Source organism: Cricetulus griseus (assembly GCF_003668045.3).
Source record: "Cricetulus griseus strain 17A/GY chromosome 1 unlocalized genomic scaffold, alternate assembly CriGri-PICRH-1.0 chr1_0, whole genome shotgun sequence".
Taxonomy (NCBI): Eukaryota; Metazoa; Chordata; class Mammalia; order Rodentia; family Cricetidae; genus Cricetulus; species Cricetulus griseus.
The window spans coordinates 151,953,051-151,967,735 of record NW_023276806.1 but is presented as its reverse complement, the minus strand read 5'-3'; the positions used below and the strand labels follow the sequence as shown (position 1 = coordinate 151,967,735).

The 14,685-nt window shown below is 44.7% G+C and overlaps 1 long non-coding RNA gene across 1 annotated transcript; it reads left to right on the top strand.

Annotated features, from left to right (window-relative positions):
* Positions 1 to 209: 209 nt before the first annotated feature.
* LOC118239510 lies at positions 210 to 14,199 on the top strand. The gene is made up of 2 exons (XR_004771941.1): positions 210 to 1,362; positions 9,705 to 14,199. It is a non-coding gene; the product is annotated as an uncharacterized LOC118239510 (long non-coding RNA).
* Positions 14,200 to 14,685: the final 486 nt, after the last annotated feature.

Sequence of the window (14,685 nt, the reverse complement as noted above, 5' to 3'; positions counted from 1 at the left end):
AACCCTTTTTCTTTACCTGCCTGGGACTCAATGCCCCTTGAACCTTTCTATTTCTTGCTCAAAGTCCGAAGTTCTAACATCAGGTTTGTAATATCAGTCTTTGAAAGTTAACTAAAAAGTCTTGTGTCCATGTCTTGTTTAAGCATTGTGAAGGAGCTTCTGCTACTCTGGTTTATGCCAGTATTTGACTGTCCTAAATGGGTCCTTTTTCCCATCGGGAAAACTGGCAAAACAGTTTTGTCTGTTTGTGGCAAGAAAGCAAGCTGTTTTCTATCAAGTTCTCAGTCTGCTCCTGGATGAGCACTCACGGATTCAGAGAGGTGAATGTAGTACGTCTGTAGGGAGGCTGGGACTCTGGAAAGCATCTCGAAACTGGAACTTGCTGTGTCTCCTTTTCTTCCTCTGGCTGTAGGTCGGATGTACTCAAAGTCAGGAACACAGGTCCAGTGTTTCACTCCAGCTGGTTCAGACATTCTTCTGTGGCCCCAGGTCCAATTTCTCTCTGCTCCATGCATTTCATCAACCGCTCCAGCAGCCAGCATGCCTCGTTCTCTACCTGCGAGAGAACATAGACATGTCCTCGACCCCCAAATAATTAAGGGGTCTGGTCCCCTCTATCCATCTCTCCATTTGACCTGATCGAAATTTGTTTGAGTTCCTTCATGCCAGAATCTGTCTGCATCAGATTGCTCACTGGAATCCATATTTAAAAAGTTTAAGATAAACAGTGCATTCTTTAACGCACATTGTGGAGACTGGGGGCACAGTTCCCCCCCCCTTTTATCTTAGAAGTGTTGGGAGCCTTAAATTAAGGGGCCATCCAGAGCAGTGGAAAATTACAGGTCCTTGAAGGACTTGCCACCTGGCAACTGCTGCCACTGGCTGTTCTATCCCAGGAAGAGACGAGCAGCTCCGAGGACAAGAAACATAGGAGGCTTTCAGGCAATAGACATTCTTTAGGTAGCTGCTTGCATCAGATGTACTAACTCCCTCCTCAGTTCCTCACCTCCCTTCCGAGGCCCGTTCTGGGAGCCCCACCGCCAGCAGCCTTGCTCCCTTCTCCCTCCTCCCTCCCTCTATACTCCCTCTTTGCCACATCCCTATATAAGTCTTATTATTCCCTCAATAAAGTGAGACCGTGACAAAATTTGTTATGCTTGCATGGTCTCCTTTTGTTCTCCCACCCATGACTCTTTCAGGCAGTACCTCTTCAGACCCTGAATAACTGGACCTGCTGGAGAGGTCAAGTGGCGCCCGAACCAGGGACCTGAAGCACGGTTAAACTGTCGGACGGCGAACAAGATACCCCGGGACAAGGAGGATCCTTCTGACTGTATAACTTGTGCACTTCATCAGGAGGAGGTAAGGCGCCATTCCATTGCTGTCCCATTATCATCGTGGGCCATGCATTATCTAAGGAATTGCAATTTATAAGTGAATTCAAGACTGCATTCAGGGAGAAAGGAGTAAGAGAAAAAGAAAGATTTAGTTCATTTTTTTTGTTTTATTGATGAAGCTTGTCCATGGTTAATTTTAATGGGACTGGATATAGCTCCCCAGACCTGGGAAAAGGTTGGGAGAGATTTAGGTAAAATGTATGAGACAAACCCAAAAAATGTTCCTGAAGTTATTCTTAATTATTGGGCTCTTCTCAGGGACGTCATTCAGAGCCCTGAACTCGATGGTGAGAGGTCTCAGCTCTTGCTGACTGTTAAAGATTCCTTCAAAAGTCGTGACCACTGTCGTGCACAGAAGCCAATGACCATCCTTCCCCGATTCCCTCAGCCCGTGCTCTCACCCTCGGGGGGCTCTGTGTACTTGCAAGCCGCCCACAGCGGGGGACTCGCTGGTCCGCTCGCTGACTCTGCTCCCTGCTGGCGGCATTTCTTAGAGGCGGTCAAGCTTGGGGGCTGCAGCTTACAGACTGTTCTTAGGGAGATGTGCAACTTGAAAACCATTTAAGAAGAAATACGAGAGGGCTGGAGAGATGGCTCAGCTGTTAAAGGCTAGGCTCACAACCAAAAATATAAGAGTTCGGTTCCCAGCACCCACAGCTGTCCCTCCCACTACTGGAGGCTTTTACAGGATCTGAGAGAGGTCAATAAAACTATGATGCCCATGGGGGCCTTACAACCTGGCCTCCCGACGCCTGTAGCTATCCCCAGGGGATTCCATAAAATTGTTATTGATATAAAAGATTGTTTCTTCTCCATTCCTCTACATCCTGAGGATGGTAAATGCTTTCCATTTTCCATTCCACTTGTTAATCACCTTGCCCCCAACCCTCGCTTTCAATGGCGAGTCCTGCCACAGGGCATGGCAAATTCCCCTACATTGTGTCAGCGCTTTGTAGCCCAATCTGTAGATCCTTTAAGGCTGAAGTTTCCTGAAGCATATATTAATTCATTATATGGATGATTTATTAATTGCTGCTAAATCACAGAATTTAGCACAAATTATTGCCCAGTCCCTGGTTCAGGCCCTGCAGTCCCGAGGCTTCAAGATACCCCTGGAGAAAATTCAAACTTGCTATCCCTTCCTGTTTCTGGGATTTCAATTAGAACCAAGCCTACTCTTTACACAAAAGATTCATATCAAGAGAAATAAATTGTGCTGCTTAAATGATTTTCAAAAGCTCCTTGGTAATATCAATTGGCTGCGCCCTTATCTTCGCCTTACAACGGGTGACTTCAAGCCTTTATTTGATATACTACAGGGGGACCTTGACCCTTGTTCCCCCCAAAACTTACACCTGAGCCGGAGACGGCACTTATAAAGGCAGAAGAGGCCATCTCCCAGCAGGGCACGGGGTATTTTGACCCCGCTAAACCACTCTATTTGCTGGTATTTTCCACTAGCTATATGCCCTTAGGCTTGTTGTGGCAGGAGCCTCATCCCCTCCTATGGATACATTCCCCAGCTACAGCATCTAAGGTTGTGCCCCCTTATCCGCTCCTAGTGAACCAGGTTCTTTTTTCAGGAATTGGGACCGAGGTCCGGTACTTTGGTCGGGACCCCGATATCATTGTCACCCCCTACACAAAGGAACAACTCGCCTGGCTATAACAGAGACAGGAAGAATGGACGGTGTTACTCACCGGATACTCTGGAAAGATTGATAATCATATACCAGGAGACAGGCTTGTCCAGTTCCTTAATGTTACCCCCTTTATTTTCCTAAAACAGACATGCTTGCAGCCCCTCCCCGGAGCCATGGTCATTTTCATTGATGGCTCAAGTAATGGAAGGGCTTCCTACGTACTTAATAATCAAGTTTATCCCATTGACACCCCTTATCGCTCTGCACCATTGGTTGAATTGTTTGCAGCTTTTACTGTTTTTTCCTTGTTTAGTCAGGTAGAGTTTAATTTGTTTTCTGATAGTCATTATGTATTGAGAGCCCTACAGATTCTTGAAATGGTGCCCACTATTCAGCCTATCACACCCACATTTCAGTTATTTTTTAGAATTCAGAAATTACTTAGAGCTCGTGCACACCCCTTTTTTATGGGCCATATTCATGCACATTCTGGCCTACCTGATCCTTTATCACAAGGAAGTGAATTGGCTGATCGGGGAACTTGACTAATCATGTTGGTATCTTTGCCAAACCCCATACAGGAGGCCCAGATAGCTCATTCTCTCCATCTTAATGCCTCTACTCTACACCATAGGTTTAACATCACCTGAGAAACAACCCAAACAAATTGTCAAAAACTGTAAAAACTGTAACCTTCCTACCAGAACCCCACACAGGAGTCAACCCCCAAGGATTAATTCCAGGAAAATTGTGGCAAAAGAACGTTACACATGTCCCCTCCTTTGGAAGGCTTAAGTTTGTACATGTCACTGTTGATACATACAGTGGCTTCTTGTATGCGACCACCCAGACAAGAGAGGCCACTAAACACATCATTTCCCATTTATTTCTCACATTCTCAGTAATGGGCCAGCCTAAGGTTTTAAAAACTGATAATGGACCTGGATCTACCAGCCAAGCTTTTAAAAGGTTCTGTGGTCAAATGGGAATTGTACACCGCACAGGTATCCCCTATAACCCACAAAGCCAAGGCATCTTTGAGCGTGCCAATCAGACGCTTAAACACACAATAGCCAAGCTGATGGGCCAGGAGACCCTCTACTCAATCAAGGGTAATGCCAAAACAGTCTTGCCCCACTGTATGATTAAGGTCTCTTTATTCCAGAAGACACCAAGGTAAAACACAGGCCAGAGCTAGGTTATAGAACCCAGCCAGCGCGGCCAGAACAAAAGGGGCCAGGGTCCCCACGTGCAGCCCCTTAAGAAGCTCCCTTACGTCACCCTGGCTTTCCTTCACCACGCCCTTATGGGCGAGTCCCGGGTCCACCTGGTACCTGTCCCAGGACTATTGGGCGGGGCTAGAGTGTCTCCCTACAATTCCCCTTTTAGTCTAAAAGGGGATTAAAACTTAATAGTGTAAAATATCCAAAACTAACAATCATAAGGGTGAAATAAAAGAAGATACAATAATCTGCTATGACACATCCTATGTCTATTCTAGCTAAGTCTTAAAGTCATGTGGAAAAAGTGTCTAACTTGAACACCTTCTTCCAATCTCAACTCTAAACCATAAGAAGGTCATTCTTAACTAGACTTACACTACCCTAATACACAATAATGGGGAACGGGGGCGTAGCATCTTCTAGGTTACTTCCTGCTGAAATGGGACGATGGTAGTCATGTGGGGGCCCTGTGGAAAAAAAAAATGCCAGTATAGGGACAGTCTCTAATGAGTTATGTCTAGTCCATGTTAGATGAGATTTGTTTGATTGAAGATCTACGTTGAAATCCTCAACTTGATTGAAGTCATTACTCGAGGTTCTGGTTGGAGTGTCAGTCGAAACAGAGTGAGTTGAATCCAGTGTAGTCGGGGAGGTGTAGTCCAATTCCTTTTTCGGAGCATGCAGGGATTGCTGTCAGGCTGGGTCTTGTTGGCTGTATGGGACTCAAACATAAGTGTCATCAGAGAAATGTTCGCTTGTTTATGTATGTGTACCGGGAAAGGTACCTTGACGAACCTTGACGAACAACGATTATGAGAGGGTGTGAAAGAAAAAGCCAAGAAAAAACAAAGATAGTCCTCTTATTCTTCATTTATTCTGTATTATAGCAATTGGCTTCTTGATATAACACAGAAACTTTTAAATGTTGTTAAATAACATGCTTGGATTTTAGAGTAGGAAAGCCAAATCCAACTCTAAATCCAGTCTCGATTTAGTTGAATAGGGACTAGGAAATGAATAGACATAGTTATTCGAGAGACAGCTGTAAATTTTACCGTATAGCACGTTCCTTTTGTTCGATGGTTATAGCTACGTTCTTTCCTTGAGTATCCATACATGTAGTGTCCTTTGACTTATAGAGGGGGGTTCCTCAGAAAATACCTGTCAGTCATCCTTGTCGAGGGGGTTGTCTCCCTCAACTCGAATCTTGATCAATTTTGATGGTATCCAAAGATTTTCTTCTCCTGTGGAGACAAATGCAAAACCCCTACCCCAACGTAATACATGTCCAGGTTTCCATACCGAGGTCAGCACATCTTTGTAATACACTGGTTGGTTCAGTTCAGCAGTTTTTTCCGTAGTCCAGTGTCTTTCCGCAGCTGTCTGCCCACTGTCATTGGCATTAAGAAAGTTTAGCGTTAATAAAGCATTATGCAATCTATGTTTTGGGGGGTTCGACTTACCAGCTTGCCTATGGAGCATCTCCTTAAGTGTCCTGTTAGACCTTTCGACGACTGCTTGTCCTGTAGGGTTGTGTGGTATACCTGTGACATGCTTAATGTTATAATATTTGAAAAACTGTTCCATTTTTGTGAAGACATACGCTGGAGCATTGTCAGTTTTTATCTGCGCCGGTATGCCCATAACTGCCATCACCTCCAGTAGGTGTGTAATAACGGAATCAGCCTTTTCAGAGTTGAGAGCAGTAGCCCATTGGAAACCTGAGAATGTGTCAATGGTATGATGCACATATTTCAAATTTCCAAATTCTGCAAAGTGAAAGACATCCATTTGCCAGATCTCATTCCTCCGAAGGCCTTTGGGATTGCATCCTGCTGGCAGTGGAGTTTGGTTATAAAAGGAACAAGTAGGACAGTTTCTCACTATCTCCTTGGCTTGTTGCCAGGTGATGGAGAAGCCCTTTTTTAAACCCTTGCTATTTACATGATGCTTTTTATGAAATTCCGAGGCTTCTAACACAGTGCCAATCAATAAACGATCGATCTCATCATTGCCTTGTGCCAGTGGGCCTGGCAGACCCGTATGGGATCTGATATGCGTAATGTACAGTGGGTTACTTCTGTTTCTGATTGTTTCCTGTAACTGCAAGAACAACGAGGTTAGTTCGGTATTATCAGGGACAAATTCTGCAGTCTCTATTTGCAAGACGACTCTTTCTGCATATTGGGAATCAGTAACTATATTAAGAGGTTCCGTAAAATCCATAAGCACCATAAGAATTGCATATAATTCTGCTTTCTATACAGATGTATATGGACTTTGAACTACTTTACTTACCTCACCTGCTTTATAACCAGCCTTACCTGTTTTGTTAGCATCAGTGTAGAAGGTAAGAACTCCAGAAATGGGAGTTTGTCTTACAATGCGTGGAAGAATCCAAACTGTCTTTTTTATGAATTTAATTCTGTCAGTTTTAGGATATTTGTTACTAATTGTTCCCAAAAAGTCGGTGAGAGCTATTTGCCAATATTCATTATCCTTCCATAAGGAGGAAATCTCATCATTAGTTAAAGGTACTATAATCTCTGCTGGGTCTTTCCCAGTCAACTGACGAAGTCTTAATTTGCCCTTTAAAATCAAATCAGAAATCTTTTCTATATACGTCTTTAACTTTTTGTTCTGCTTATGTGGCAGGAATATCCATTCCAATATAGTGTCTTCCCTCTGCATCAGAATCCCAGAAGGGTATTCTCTGGATGGCAAGATGACCAGAATGCAGTCTAGATCAAGGTTTATCCGATCTACATGCGCATCCAATATTCTGTTTTCTACCCATTGTAGCTCTTTTTCTGCCTCAGCCGATAATATTCGTGGACTGTTTAAGTCCTTATCACCTTTTAGTGCCATTTTTAAATGCTTTAAGTCATGTCCTTCCACACCAATAATCGTCTGTAATTGAGATATTTCTCCCAGTAGCTTCTGAAGACTGTTAAGAGTTTGATAACGGTCCCTTCTAATTTGTACCTTTTGAGGTCTGATTCTTTGTAAGTCTATCTTATATCCTAAATAGTTAATAGAATCTCCTCTTTGTATCTTTTCTGGGGCAATTTGTAAACCCCATCTAGGCAGAACCTCCTTCACCATTTTAAACATACGTTCTAAAGTTTCCTCACTAGAATCTGCTAAAAGAATATCATCCATATAATGATAAACAAGAGATTGTGGAAATTGTTTACGAATTATTTCCAAAGGTTGTTGTACAAATTATTGACACAAGGTAGGGCTATTTAGCATCAACCTGAGGTAAAACCTTCCATTGGTATCTCCGAACTGGTTGTGAGTTATTAAGAGTTGGCACCGTAAATGCAAACTTTTCTCTATCACTTTCTTGTAATGGTATAGTGAAAAAGCAGTCTTTAAGGTCAATTACTATGATCGGCCATCCTTTAGGTATTAAGGAAGGCAATGGCATTCCAGGCTGCAGAGCGCCCATAGGCTGAATTACCTTATTTATGGCTCTCAGGTCTGTCAGCATTCTCCAGTTACCTGACTTCTTCTTGATGACAAATACAGGAGAATTCCAAGGGCTGGTAGATTGCTCTATGTGACCAGCCTCTAGCTGTTCCTGTACTAACTTTTCTAGAGCCTCAAGCTTTTCAGAGGTCAAAGGCCATTGCCCTATCCAGACTGGTTCGTCTGTAAGCCATTTTAATGGCAGGGCCTTTGGTTCCTCTGAAGGCCTGTCATTTGTATTTAGTGTCTGTACAGCCAGGATAGTTGGTAACCATTTTCCATGGCATCTTACCCGATCTTTTCTACTATCCAGCGATTGTCTAGAATTCGTATCTGACACTGGAGGGATGTTAATTTGAGTATTCCACTGCTGCAAAAATCACGACCCCATAAATTTATAGCAATATCTGCTACGTAAGGTTTCAATATTCCTTTTTGTCCTTCCGGTCCAATACAAACCGTCGAGTTAACACTCCGTCGAACTCTAGATAGAGTTCCAATTCCTAAAAATTGTACATTGGCCTCTTTAAGTGGCCAATTCTTAGGCCAACATTTCTGAGTGATAATAGTCACATCAGCTCCAGTGTCCACTAAACCAGAAATAACTTTATTGTTAATTTTAATTTTTAACTGAGGCCTTTTGTCATTAATAGAAGCTTGCCAAAATATGCGTTTGTCATTTTCACCAGTCACATGTGATTCTTCATCACTATTTAAACTACCCTCTAGGGCAGTATCATTTTCCACTATAGGCAAGGAATTATCTATTCGTCCTGCGAGAGACTGTCTTCCACTGTTACTGGGAATGATCGAACTGTTCTTGGAGCAGGGGCCGGCTTGAGGCCCCTTTCCGAGTTTCCCGGCGCCAATAAGTTCCCCTGAACATCCCTAGTTGATCTGCATTCATTACCAGTGTTGGCCCTTACCACATCTCCTACATAACCCAGAGGGCAACGACCTGTCGCGTGGGGAATTGTTAGAATTTCTCTGTCTACAATTTTTCCTTGTATGTCCTATTTTACCACAGCTGAAACATCTATTCTCCTGATGCCTCCATGGACTTCTGGAGCGTGCTCTTCCTATGTGAGGCTCTGGGTCAAGGTGGCGATGAGCACTGGCCTCACGGTACCTGTGTGAGCCCCTGTAAGGTGCTCTTCCTTCCCAAGTCCTTCTGTTACTATCTTTTCTAATCTCCTTTTGTTTGTTGAAACCTCTTGGGACAGCTTCTTCTGCCCAGATTCCAGTATCTTGTATGTTACAGTCAATATGGGCTGTATGCAAAACCCATTCTTCTAGTGGAGCTGATCTGATCTTTAGAGGCAAAAGTATTCTTTTGCACATTGGGTTTGCACTGTGATAAGCTAAACTATACACAATTGAATGTCTTATTGTTGGATCTGTTACCTGTTTGTCTGCTGCTCTGGTCAATCTGTCTAAGAAGTCTTTAAATGGTTCTGTTTGTCCCTGTTCTATTTTTGTAAAAGCTTCTAGCTGTTCTCCTGATTCACGAACCTTGTCCCATGCATTTAGTGCTGCTGTTCTGCATAGGGACAGCGTATGGTCGTCATATTCAGCCTGAATCTGTGGGTCAGAATAAATACCTTCTCCTAGGATTTTTTGGAGGGGTGCATCAACCCCGTCCCTGGCGGCTTGCCGTTCTAGGATTCCTCCTTCCTCCCTGAACAATGCTCTCCATTCAATTAAGCAGGAATTATCGAGGACAGCTGATGCTAATCCTATCCAATCTGTGGGCGTCACCCTGTTAAAGGTGGCCCATGAATGCAATAGCTGTTTTACATATGGGCTATGAAGACCATACGAAACAACCGATTCCTTAATATGCCTAAGATCCTTTAATTGGGTTGGCTGCCATGTATATGCTGTCTGCCCCTGGGAGTGTTTTTTAGATGGTTGCCTGTCCACCACCATGGCCGGGTATACTAAAGGTGTGTGTGTAACCGCTTTAGGGTGATTGAAATACCTTCTCGAATTGTGCATCTCGGATCGGAGTGAGTCAGTGTCTTCTTGTTCAAGATATGTCAGCCGGGTCAGAATTTCCTCACGAGAGGCTTTAATCTCATCCACCATAAAGGATTCAAGGCTTGATGCGGAATCCGCGATTTGCTTCGACAATTCTCCTGTAAGATTTTGTAGACGAGTAATACGTTCATCCCTAGCTAGCATTTGGGTGGCCTGGAAATAGCCATCCCGAGATTGAAATTTAGAATCAAGGTTGTGATTAATCTCTGCCATGAACTCGGTAGACATTTCCAGTTTGGCAACCCTGGTCTGTAACTCCTCCTGTAAGCTTTGAAGCTCAGTTCTAAGTTCATTATAGTCCCTCTCACATTTCCCAGCTATTGACTTAGTGGCATTATCTGATTGTTGAAGCCTATTCTGGGTCTCTTGTACCTTAGTGACAAAGGAATAGGAGAGAGAGCCTAGCTGAGTTTCTAAGCGGCTGCATGCCATCTCTAAAGATTCACAGTCTGCTGCCTGCTTAGCCATTAAGGCATCATGGTCTGTAGCCTGTTTGATCTGTAAGGTCTGAATAAGTTCCTGAATCTCATCACGGTCCTTTGCCCGATCGGCTTGTAAAGACTCTAAGATGGAGCATCTGTCTATTTTTATGTTGTTATAAATGTGCTGCACTTCAGCTTGAGTATTAGACAGATCTGCCTGTATCGTATAGAACATTGAACGAAGCCCATCATCCAGTTTTTGTTCTACCAGCTCAAGAAGCAATGAATAGGTAAGTTTTGATTCATTTTGAGCCTGGCTACGTAAGGCTTGTATATCCTGCAAGTGGGTAGAGAGATCAAACTTCCTTCTGTTCTTGAGGAACAACGACACGTGAATCAAGAAAGTCACAGCTAACAAAACATACAAGCCAATATTTTGCAAGTCAGCCTGCTCCTCCAGCAGTGAATGCATGTAAGCATAAGATATGTTATACATGTCTAACTGCAAAGGAAATGCAGCCATATTTATTGGTAATTTCATTTCTGGTTGTAGTAACCACGTGCCGGCCAGCAGATGGCGCAGCGTCTATCTAGGATAGGATCTGACTCACAGAAACCTGCTTTTGCCGCTAAGGAAATCTTTAGAACTTACCTGCGTCAGGCAGGTGGCTGTGCCCACGGTTAGAGTTGAAAGGCTTACCCTGCCAGGGTCTGGCCACAGACGGCGGCAGCAGGTGTAGACAGGCAAGCGGGAATAGGGGGAATAGTAGCAGCGTGAAGCGGGTCCCCACGTGCAGCCCCTTAAGAAGCTCCCTTACGTCACCCTGGCTTTCCTTCACCACGCCCTTATGGGCGAGTCCCGGGTCCACCTGGTACCTGTCCCAAGACTATTGGGCGGGGCTAGAGTGTCTCCCTACACCCCACACTCTGTTTGTGGTAAATTTCTTGTCCTTGGACGATCAAGGACACTCAGCAGCTGATAGACTATGGCACCCCTCCACTCAGACCACTTATGCCCAGGCACTCTGGAAGGATCCCATAAAAGGTACCTGGGAAGGGCCTGACCCTGTGCTCATATGGGGCAAAGGACATGCCTGCATATATGAAACTCGAGCACAAAATGCCAGATGGCTCCCAGAGAGCCTGGTGAAATTGCATAACCCACCCAGGGCAAACCAACCCTGAGGAAAAAATCTCCTTTTCTTTTCTAGATGTCACCTGAGGACCAAAGGAAAAAAGGGCACTTCCTCTTCTGGGTCTGGATAACATTTGAGGTGGTAGGAATGGTGAATGCTTCCCCTTACCAGATCTTTAATTTCACCTGGCAAATTATAAATGAGGCTGGAGATGTTGCTAACTCCTCATCATTCATGGGTCCCAGCCCTAAATTCGACCCTCTGGAGGTAGATCTCTGCAGATTGGCCATGGGAGCACATGATTCCTGGGGATTAAGCACCCAGTTCCTCCCATTGGAGGTAGCCCTTCAGGGGTACCACCAGGCTGGTACTGCAGGATGTTTAGATCCAGGACAAAGACGGCTTTTAAATGATGTACCCATATATGTTTGTCCTGGAATCTCCCACAGAAATAGATCCCTAGTAATAAAGTGCGGGCTCTCTACTGATTTTTAGTGCGCCTCCTGGAGCTGTGAGACCACTGGAGACACATACTGGAATCCCTCCTCCAGCTGGGATTTTATTACAGTTAAAAGAAAAATTCCCAGCTCAAAAGAGGCTGCCCGCACCAGGTTGTGCTATACTGATTCCCCTACCAAGGGATGGTGCAACCTCCTGAATATTTCTTTCACAGACCCAGGAAAGAGATATGATTGGGTCAACTCTAGGGGGCTGGAATGGGGACTTCGTGTATACTGGCTAGGTCAAGACATTGGCTTAACCTTTAAGATAAAACTAACAAAATCTGTTCCCTGGGTCCTGATGATAGCGATGGGCCCCAACACAGTTTTACATGGCGCACTCCCTAAAGCTGCCACAGTTTTACATAACTCACTCCCTAAAGCTGCCCGCCCCTTGAGCCTCCCTACTACAATAAGTTCCTCTATCTACACCACGATTTTTCAGCCCATGTTACCCCAAGGACCTGCCTCTTCAGTGGAACTCATTATATCCATGGTAAATGCTTCTGCTTTAGTCTTACAGTCCCTTAATAATTCTCGCTATCAGGAATGCTGGATTTGCTTTTCCCCTCGGCCGCCCTTCTATGAGGGCATGCTGACCTTCGAAAACCTTACCTTCACCAATGAGACTCCCTCACTAAGATGGCATTCCGTGAACCATGAGGGCTTGACCTTAAGCCAGGTCTCAGGCAAAGGCCTCTGTATTAGAGGACCGGAACTCTTACTGTTTCCCAGAACCCTTACAGCCAATGTGCAACCAAACTGTCATCATTAGCCAGTCATCTACATATGTAGCTGCACCTGATGGAACTTATTTTGCTTGCTCTCTGGGACTCACCACCTACATTTTTACTGCCCAGTTTTTACATGAACACGATTACTGTGCATTTGTCTAACTGATGCCTCGCTTATCTATACATGACCCTGAAGACCTCCTCCCAATATGGTAGAGGGGTGATGAAAGGTCTCGACAGAAAAGAGAACCTATTTCAGCCATTACACTGGCTGTCATTTTAGGACTAGGAGCTGCAGGGCCAGGGACGGGGATAGCCTCCCTCGTCACCTCTAAACAGCAATATGCACAACTGTCTATGGCAGTGGACAAAGATATAAAGGAATTACAAACAGGATTACAAAACTTAAAAGACTCATTGGTCTCTCTATCTGAGGTGGTGTTACAAAATAGAGGTCTTGACCTTGTCTTTCTTAAAGAAGGTAGCCTCTGTGCAGCTCTTAAAGAGGAATGCTGTTTTTATAAGGATAAGACTGGACTGGTACAAGACAGCATAGAGAAAATAAAAACCAACCTAGAAATTAGGAAAAAACAGAACAACAAGAATCATGGTATGAGAACTGGTTCTCTACTTCTCCCTGGCTATCAACTCTTTTGCCAAGTATCCTGGGACCGCTTATGGGTCTCCTCCTCCTCATATCATTCGGCCCTTGGGCCTTTGCAAAATTAACCAGATTTGTTAAGACACAGATCGATGCCATGATTAAGGAGCCTGTTACCGTTCACTACCATCGCCTCCAGACACGGGATTTAGAGGTCGCTGAGGAACCAGAACTGACGGAGGAATTAACAGCGCCTGCGAGAGCCCTTGATTTTTCCTCTTTATGCACCCCAGCCTCTGCGCCTTGGAATCCTTGGCACGTTTTGACTGGAATAGCATGCCCCTGACCTCTCTATCCCTTCCCTTTCTTTTCCTTTTTTGACCCCACTAACCAATAGCTGCACCAGATCAATAAGTTTGCCATTCGTTGTCTGCCCGGACAGCCTGGAGTTAGTAGGTCTGGCCTTTATCCCACCTCCCCACATCCAGGGCAGGATACTCAATGATGGGAGCCTGAGGGAGCCTCCGATGGGTAGCATGCCATACAGAGGCCATAGAGGCCAGCTCAACAGGCATGGCTCCAGAGAGAGGGACGCAACCCCTCAGTTGTCCTAAGACAGGAGTCCTGACCCAATAACATGATGCTTCGTCATAATAAAGGAAAGGGGGAGATGTTGGGAGCCATAAGTTAAGGGGTCATCCAGAGCAGTGGAAAACTACAGGTCCTTGAAGGACTTGCCACCTGGCAACTGCTGCCACTGGCTGTTCTATCCCAGGAAGAGACAAGCAGCTCTGAGGACAAGAAACATAGGAGGCTTTCAGGCAACAGACATTCTTTAGATAGCCGCTTGCATCAGATGTACTAACTCCCTCCTCAGTTCCTCACCTCCCTTAAGTGGCCCGTTCTGGGAGCCCCACCACCAGCGACCTTGCTCCCCTCTTCCCTCCTCCCTCCCTCTATACTCCCTCTTTGCCACATCCCTATATAAGTCTTATTATTCCCTCAATAAAGTGAGACCGTGACAAAATTTGTTATGCTTGCATGGTCTCCTTTCGTTCTCCCGCCCATGACACTCTTTCAGGCAGTACCTCTTTAGACCCTGAATAACTGGACCTGCTGGACAGGTCATAGAAGCTGTGTTTTTAGGGCACTGTGGACCCACTCTATTATTCCTTGTTCTTGGGAATATATAAGGAATACATGTTTTTCGATAAATTTTCCATTAAGCACAAAATTGCTGGAAATCTTTGCTAGTATATCCAGATCCATTATCTGTTTTTATAACTTTTGGCACTCCCATGTAAGCAAAACATCTTAAACAGTGACTGATAACATGTCTGGTGGCTTTTCCTGTTTGTGGAGTGGCCATTAAGAAACCTAAATCCGTGTCAGTTGCCACGAGCACATTTTCAACTTGCCAAACTCTGTGATGTGAGTCACATCCATTTGCCATAGTTGGGGGGCAGGCCTCGAGGACTCATCCCTAAATTAGCCATAACCATATTGTGGATATCC